The sequence below is a fragment of the Larus michahellis genome, chromosome 3 (genome assembly GCF_964199755.1).
Source record: "Larus michahellis chromosome 3, bLarMic1.1, whole genome shotgun sequence".
Lineage (NCBI taxonomy): Eukaryota > Metazoa > Chordata > Aves > Charadriiformes > Laridae > Larus > Larus michahellis.
The window spans coordinates 62,629,116-62,638,221 of record NC_133898.1 but is presented as its reverse complement, the minus strand read 5'-3'; the positions used below and the strand labels follow the sequence as shown (position 1 = coordinate 62,638,221).

Below are 9,106 nucleotides of genomic sequence, written 5' to 3'. Positions count from 1 at the left end.
TTTCAGTTTAGAATGGAAATTGGCTGTGGGCCACACATGATACTCATACATCTAGTGTTGTAGCAAATAAGTAGATAAATTTGGCACACCTTTTAGGAAGTTAGAGAAAGCGATTTCCAGCATATTTGGTATAAAAACATATTAATTTAATCTCATTATTGTTGCCAGAGCGCAGAAAAGTCTTCTTTTTTCTTCTGAAACATAAAATAAGAGTGGATGAGATAAATATTGCTCTGACAGTGAGAAAGAAAGTGCTTTTTGGAGGAGTGCAGCATTGCTTTTAGCAGTAGTCTACCATACCTCAAATAACGCAGCGGGTAGTTTCCAAAATACAATGTACCCTTTGTGAGGAAGGTGGGTAGCATAACACATCTGGGAGAGGGGGCAGAAGGAAAAGTGATTTTGAAAAGAGTGGCATACGGTGAATGATCCCTGTTACAACTCTCTGGATTTCACTGGGTTAATTCTAACGACTAGTCCTAAAATCCTAAGACAACTGAAGGTACACCCTGCAGGAAACATGAGACAGGCTTCATCTCCTTCCTCAAATTCCAGAAGGTCAGTTCAGTTGCAGACTGAGATGGACTAACCAGGCCTTCATGTCTGTGTAGCATTTTTCACCTGCACAAAGCAGAGTAATTTCTCCCAGAACCAGAAACACTGGTGCCAGTTAACTATTGCTTCTTGACATGTTTGTCTGCAAAGTAAGATCGATAGAGTATAATAAGCAAGCTTCATCCCTGAACGGATGTGCAGCAGGCAACTTCCAAATGTATACCACACCAAGTACTCACAGACACTAAAAGGCTGACAAAATAGATACGATGACACCGTAGGTCATCCAGCTTTGATAAATAAGCAGAACATCCTTAAATGATCGCTGTTGGCCAGGGCAAAGCAGTCAGTCAAGATCTAACTGCTAGAACCACAGCAATCTATCACTTGATGAGAACACCTTGCTCACGTGATGAAGCTGATTAAGCAATCATCTACAAGGTTATAAAAGAGCCTCCTTCTCCTTTAGTAAACCTATGGTCTGGAACAGCAGGAAGAAAACTGCAGAGCTGATGGAGAGGCTGCAGGTAGCCTTCATCTGGTGAAGTGTCTCTAGAGCGGGTGGAAAAGAGACAGGCAGAATGGTCAGGGGTGCGTTTAGCGTCTATTTCTCTATTTACTCTTTATTGTCTCCCTTAAGGAAAGAATAGCTTTTCAGAAATTCTATGCAAAGCATATTTATGTGATGTGTTTTACCTCCTGAGGAGGTAACCTGTGAATCTGCAGTCCTCTGAGTCTCATGCTGTGGGTTCTGAAGTATCAGTGCTGAAGCTTAGACACCCCACGGGGCTTTGGAGACCAGGCAGGAAGAGCACCTCATCTGTGCAAGCTCAGATGCTTTTGTGTTGTTATAAGGTCTGACTCCTCTCCTTAAAAAAAAAAAAAAGGAAGTTTGCTCTGTGAGGAGGTCCCTAGCCTTTGAAACTTTTGCACTTTTTCATATGCAATTCCAGCTGCTGCTTGCTTACAGTCTAACTCCCACCAATGTCTTCGGTCTCATTAGATAAGGAGGGTCCAAAAGGATCTCTGGCTTGGGATTTTGACTCATTTATCTTCACTGGGAGGATGCATTTGCTTTTTATTTGGAATGAATGCTTGGGGTTTGCTCCCTTTCTGACAGTTGGCTGACTATAAAAATAGGGCCTCTTTTAGCTGGAAAGCAGGAGGAGTTTCCCTGAAATGAGGGTGGTTGCAGCAGTTTAAACCCCTTTCTGGAAACTGAATTGGTTCAGCCCAGATTCCACTTCATATTAGCAGCACTGAGAGCAAAGTTAAAGTTTAGTTTAGATCACTGAGAGAAGCACTTATACCTATCCCTGAATACAACACTGTGCTGAAACCATACCAGTAACTTGGCAGCCTTGAAAGAGCACAGCCAAAAATACTGCAGCAGCTGTCCTGTTGATCAGCTTGTACTTATCCAAAACTGTGCAGATCTGACATTTAGTAGAAAAATAACCATTTCCCAGTTCATTCACAATTGCAGGGGGGAGTTGGGTAAACTTTGCAATGTGTTCTTGTAAATAAACCTCCTTATCCCTGGAGTGAAGCATTTCTAATAAGTAATTAATTGAAGATTAGATTCTACATCTTGAAAACATAATAATTTTGCAGGAGCTGACCATTATCCATATCCTGGGTTATTTCCATGTTTGTCTCATTTGCTTAAGCAAATTCACTGTTTTGAATCCAGATCACATTACGCATTCTGGGATCAGTACCTTTTCTAACCTTATTATGCAATGGAAATTAGCTTCTTGACTGCCACACAAGGAAAAATAAGTTGCATTTTTGAGCAGAGGCACTGAGCAAAAGTTGCAGGATCTCAGGACTGAAACATAGTCTTGTTATTACAAATAGACTTTTCATTAACTTTCCTTTGCACAGAGGTGTTTGTCAGTCACTGGGCATCTTTCTTGTTCTTTTTCCTTACTGCTCACAACTTTGCTTCTTGTATGTAACTTCTCTTTTGCAAACCTATTTCAAAATATTTTTTTCTCCCCCAAACACAACAGCTTTCTGTTATCTATTAGGCTGTAGTGTGCATTTCTCTGTCCATTTTTTCTGCTCTGTCTTTATTTCTTTTGAACCGTGTTGGTCCATGGTTGAAAGGGAAGAGCAGGACTGCCAAGTATGGTCAGAATTCCCTCTTAAACATTTCTCTGCCCTATAAGTATCAGTTTTTACAAGAAAAGTCTAGGCCGTGTGATAACGAAGACATGAATATGTGTCCAGTGACCTCCAAGAGTTGATCAGGGACGTACTTTACCCCAGGTGCTAAAGGAACAGCCCTTTCCCTATCAGTAATGCCTGTGTAGTCAGACTTGTGCACTTCCAATTTTCTTCCTCTTTCAAATTCCATCTTAAAAACAGGGAAGTGGATGATCTAAGATCTTGAGAATTCTGCTTTTTTTTTTTTTTTTAGGCAATTATCCCTTAACTCAGAATATGTTTGTGCATCAGGCTGTAAATCTATATCTGACAGTAGAACCCACAGCTGATTACTGCAAGTGGGGGGCAGATCTCATTGAAGTCGACAGGGCCGTGGTATTCAGCATCTCAGTTTTTATGCATAAATGATTCTAAGCCACCCGAGTGTTATATCCAAGTATTCTGACTTTGCTCAGTCTTTTTTGTTTCAAAAGATTAAGTGCGTTCCCATCTCAGCTGAAGTTCAAAACCATCGACCAACTGCTTTTATAACTGTCAAAGACCTCAAGGATAACTTTAACTTTTAGTTCTGGTGCCTTGAGGACAATGATCAGCTGTTTCAAAGACTGTGTGCGTTTTTGTGTGTGTGACTGCAGAAAATGTTTCTATTCTGTCACCATTCAACACTATCTGGAAAATATCTGGAAAATAAAAAACAGACCTAATGTATTGAAAAATTATGAAAATAGTTTGGGTAAAAAAGGATAAATGATGGGTTCAGAGTACAGTCAGATCAGAGTGTTTACTCTGAAGGACTATCCCAGTATCTGAAGTCTTAATCAAAACTGATATCAAAATCAAAATGTGTGCGCAACGTTGTATGACAGATATTCCACTTCGCTTTTAATGAGTAGGTAAGCTGTAGACATAGAGAACCCTGTTCATAATAGGTTCTGGGATGTATACGCGGTTTTTTAGCTTTTAACCTGGAAGACTGTCTTTGCTTTCTTGTAAAGGATTTTTGAAGAATGAAGCATGTGTGTATCACAATGGAAGACGGGCATATAGAACGAGACAACATAATTAAATGACAGCAAAGATTACTGTGTAATCAGAAGGCCTGTTCTCCTTATTTATATGAAATATTTATTTTGTGGAAAGCCACTTTGTTGACCTATCTTTTTCAGTCTTTCCAGACTAAACTGTGTTACTGCGTATTAACCTCTGCTCATCAAAGGCATTATTCAAAACTTACTTTATTTTCCCTCTGCAAAACTCCTTCTGTCTTAACCTGAGTTACCCCCTCATCATGTTGTTGACTTGGAGATACTTCTTGTTTTGCATTTTTCCTTTATCCCTAAAATCCATTTCCTTTTGTTTGTTGTTCTGACTGGCTCTCTTTTGTGAGGTTTCTTCAGCATTTCTACTTTTCTTCCACTCACTTCACCTTTTTTATTCTTATCTGATGATTTCAGTGGCCAGTTCTTGAATCAAACAATCACAACCTCTTTTGCTACCTGCCTAGGTATTTCTTTTTCTATTTGTTTGAAATTTCTTTGTATATCTTTACTCTAAATGAATGCACTTGCAACTCCCAGATTCCTACTTACCCCAAATGTATTTTTGATGTATCATTCAGTCTCAGTTCATCTAAAGCTTTCTACAACAGCGTAGAACCAGTATGGTGAGATATGGAGAGTGAAACGTGGCAGTCCAGAGGAATCGGGAAATGTTAAACTTAGACTTTATCTGAAACAATTTGTTTCAGCTGCATGCGGTGGATTTAGGTCCAAAGAAAGGTAGCGCTCACACTTTACAGCCTGGGCCTATGTCTTGAGTCCTTTCTCTGCCTCTGCATAGCAAGTGTGTGCACTGGCATATTCTTCACACTTACTGCAGAGGTACAGAACAGCTGTGTGTACATGGACAGCATGTCTGCCAGTGTTGAGTGTACATGGAAGGGTTCCCTTGCATGCGCATTTGATGACTGTGGCCTCTTCATACATCTCCATCTGCGTGGGATCCAGAGTCTGTGTAAACCTTCAAACGCAGGCTTCCTTTAAAGAAAGAAATGATGATGCCTATAACTATTTCCTACAGAATTCCATAAGAGTTGAAACATCTCCCAGGAGGCAGAAACCAAGACAAAATATCTTTCTCTTGAAAAAGGCAAACCCCATTTCTCTTGCACTCAGAACAGTCTATCTGCTGGCACGGACGAGGACAGAATCTGTTTTTCCTTTGAAAGCTCTTCTGGAAACATGATGCATTTGGAGACAGAGGGAACAAGGTAAAGGAAGACTGTCTGCATCACACGCTTATCTGGGAGAGGAGATTCTGGGTATTGCTCATCGCAACTTCTCTGGGCAATCCATTCCAGTGTTTTACAACCCTCACGGTAAAGGATTTCCTCCTAATATCTGATCTAAATCTACCCTCTTTCAGTTTAAAAAAATTATTCCTTGTCCTATGACTACATTCCTTGATAAAGAGTCCCTCCCCATCTTTCCTTTAGGGCCTCTTTAGGTAACGGAAGGCTGCTATAAGGTCTCCCCAGAGCCTTCTCTTCTCCAGGCTGAACAACCCCAACTCTCTCAGCCTGTCTTCATAGGAGAGGTGCTCCAGCCCTCTGGTCGTCTTTGTGTCCCTCCTCTGGACTCTCTCCGACATGTCCATGTCCTCCTTATGTTGGGGGCCCCAGAGATGGACGGAGTACTCCAGGTGTCCCTGTTTAAAAAGAGCAGAGTCCCTGCACTTACTAAAATTTCTTTTTATCCATTTACTGAGAAGAGAAATTCCCTTTGCCTGTCTCTTGGGGACTAAAAGCCTTGGCTTTTGTTTATGCTTTGCTTTCCACTGTTATGGGTAACTACATAGGAATCTTCAATCACTCTCCATTGCATTACCTACAGCTCCAAAAGGGAGAGATTGCAAGTACTTGAATCCAGTCAGTGAGTGCTTTTGGCACAGGGGTTGACATAACCTAGCAAGCAGGCCAGGCAGGAGAGCTGCAGGATTCAGCTGTTGCACAACAAAGACGACAATTTTGAGCAATGATGGTTAGCCTCGGGCTTGTGTGTACTGCATAGGGTACCCTTGGTGACAGTCCTCTGTGTGCAGGCTGCAGATCTGTGGGACCATGATCCGGTTTTCTCCTGGCCTGCTTTCTGTGGAAATGAAGTTACAGGAGGGAAAACTATTATGTAGTGGGATTTTGCCCCAGCTCGGGATGAGAGTGCTTTCAGTGTGTACATCCAGGCCCTGAAGCTGGGAGGTACTCAGTGGTCACAGCTAAAAATGAAGGAGGAGGACAGAGGGCTGCATCCAGTTTAGAAATTCTAATTTTTAATAGAATGTAAATCCCAATGCATTTTGGTACTCAGCTTCTCATCTAATGACAGCTGTTTGAAGAGACAACTAGTTCTGGTCTGCTCTGACCCACAGACCCCGTCTATATTCTCACGTAGGGGTTCAAAGCTGTTTGTGTCTGGGATGTTTTGCTCCCTGCCTGCTCTGCATTTCCTTTCCAGAGACCGTGCTGTAAACCATTGTGCAGTAGGGCAGTCAGTGGAAGCCCTCTCTTCTGAGGCTTTCAATATGCTTGTGTCGCAGGCAGGTACTGTTGGCAGAGATTTTTTCTCTCCCATTACAGCAGGACAGTGTCAAGTTCAAAAGTGGAGCATAAGGCTATCTTGAATGAAAGGCCTCGTTAGTCCCACAGCTGATCACTATATTTTATGGTACATGTTATTTCTATATGACTGTCTGGCATATAGCGGTGGTGAATTCTGTCACTTTCTGTTGGCTTTAAGTGAGAATGTTGAAAACAAAAAGGCTTACAAATATTTCCAGATCCAAGTCAACAGCAGTAAACCTTCCATAAACCTGTTCACCCTGTTAAAAGGAGCTGTGCATGTTTCCAAACTACTTGAAAGCTATATGCTGTTTTTCTCTGTGGATGTGCAAAATGTTGCTCTGATCCTTACATGCGGTTTTATCTTCTCTTCCCATGAAGTGCTAGTACGTGCCTAAGCTTGTCTGCTCACTGTAAAGCTTGTGCTTGGTGATTTACTGTCATCCCTCTCTCTTCCTGTGAGAACTGGAAACTTAAAACAACTGCAGCTTAGTCCTTGTGCTCTGTTACCCCCAGCAGCCCAGAATATTTGCTGTCATTCACATCACCTCACTTTGCACTTTATTTGTCAGGATGCACATCCAAACTGCACATTGAACACAATTTTGGGAGAAGGAGAAATGGTAAACGAAAGAAATTAAACTGACCTGTGAAAGCTGCCTTTTATTATGTTGCTATCAAAAGTTTATGGGAACAAGGTGAAAGGAAGTGCACAACAGGTTTGCTTCCAAGGTCCATTCATACTGACAATTTTTTTTGGAGCCTTAGAGAAAGAGCAGTCTGTCCTGTCCTTGAGTTGCAGCTGTAATCAAAACTATAAATAACTGCTTAAAAATAAATTCCAGGAAAATCTCACACATTTGGAAAGGAAGGGAAATGCTCTTTTGCACTTCTACCTTGAATGGGAGCAAAACTGAGATATGAACAAGCAAGCAATATGTAACGCTTCAACATGTTGATCTGAAAATACCTGAGTTCATGGGGATGCTGTGTCACCCAAAAGAAAAACTGCTTCCACAATCAAGATAAATCAAGGAAATACAAAACTGAAGAGAAATAAACATACCATTCTTACCAAGATCTCCAAGTGTCTGAGGGAGGTGGATGCTCACAATGTGCGACTCTGCACCCAGTGGGAAAATCAAGGGACATAAAGCAAGCAAGCAAGCAGGTGTTCTGCAGTACCAAAGAGAACGAATGAAAAGTGTTTATAATTTGGCTTCTGAGCCAAGGCAGAAAAAAGATCCTGGCAATGGTGCACATCAGTTCAGATAAGAGAACTACAGAGGACATCTTAATGATCATAGCTCTTTTCAGAGAGGAAGAGAGGTGTGGTGTTTTGAGGCATGTAATCTAGATTCACTGAGAAACCCATCAGTTCAATATTTCCTCCTCTTAATAAATATTATTCATTAACAACTAACATTGAGACTGAGTTTCTGGTGCCTCTTAACTATCTATCATGGAGAAAAACCGTAAGAACAATATATGTATGATATTGATTTCTGTAATTAAGACACTTTGACAGGTGTAAGGACTGACATAAATTTACACATGCTTCTATTATGAGTGTTGCTTTTTAAATGACATGATGAAGTAGGACAGTCATGCAGTTATAAACATGATGAGGTTCCTATCTGAGAGGTGATACAATGTGTAGGGATTAATTTCCTATAAATGCTTTTCATAGCTGTTTCATTTTTATAAATTAATCACACTTTAAATTAAAGGCTTAACCCTCTCTTCAAGTTGCCACCATACGCAGGGCCTATGGAAGATGCCTTCTCTTTTTCAGTATTAGACATCCACCTTCTGGATTGCCAGCAATGAAGACAAAGCCAGGCTCTTGGAGGTTCATGTTCGAAGGACAAGGGGCAGTGGATACAGCCTGGGACACAGATAATTTTTTTTTCCTTTAGTATGAGAGTGGATCTAGTCAAAATGCTACTGTAGGTGATCTTGAGCAACCTGCTTTTACTAGATGCCCCTATGAGCAGAACCTGCATAGTTCTGTAATTCCTCATAAATAGTTAAAATATGAGAAAGTTACAACAATTTACCTGAATCAAGTGGTGGAACTGCTTTTTTAAATATCCTTTGACATCTGAAAATGTCCTCTTTATTAATGTATTAAAGCTTTCTTTCAGAAATAGCAAATCATTAATTGCATTGCAGTGTAACTTTGCAGTGTAACAGAAGAGTCAGTGGCAGTTCCCTGCGACAGGGAACAGTAATAAAAACATTTTTTTCTAGTTAAAGAATCTGAGAGTCACTCTAATGACTTTGACAAAATGTCTGTCTAGCTGTGTGTTGTCATGCTGAAAGTGGTAAACAACAAGAATATGAGAGCAGGAGTTCAGTGCTTGCTGGAGGCTGGGAAGGTATCATTGGCTGATCGTTTATTTGATTCAGAAGCATTGTCTTAGAAGCTTTTTTTTTCTTGCATGTGTTCAGTCACTTTCTGAATCCATGTAAAGTTTTACAATGCACAGTTTCTAATGGTGAGCAGCTCACAGCTTATTGCAGACTACATGAAGAATCGCCTCCTTTTGGCTATTTTGGACACACTTTCTGAAATTTCACTTAATGGCTTCTAGATTTGGTACTAGAAGAGACAGGGAACAATTTGCCTTTCCCATAGTGCGTGTGGTTTTACAGATCACCGTTTTATCTTCCCTCTCTGTAGTCTTTGTTCCAGGCTAAGGTGTTCTACGCTATTATTTATGTAAATACGCGTGCATGTTGTTTTAGGAAAGATGGTGACCG

At 40.7% G+C, this 9,106-nt stretch overlaps 1 long non-coding RNA gene across 1 annotated transcript in view; it reads left to right on the top strand.

The window, feature by feature from the left end:
* The first annotated feature begins 1,038 nt into the window (after nucleotides 1-1,038).
* Nucleotides 1,039-9,106, top strand: part of LOC141740921 (uncharacterized) — a 13,063-nt gene continuing 4,995 nt past the window's right edge. The window contains exon 1 of the long non-coding RNA XR_012586205.1: nucleotides 1,039-1,146. This is a non-coding gene — a long non-coding RNA (uncharacterized LOC141740921). The remainder of the gene's footprint in view (nucleotides 1,147-9,106) is intronic.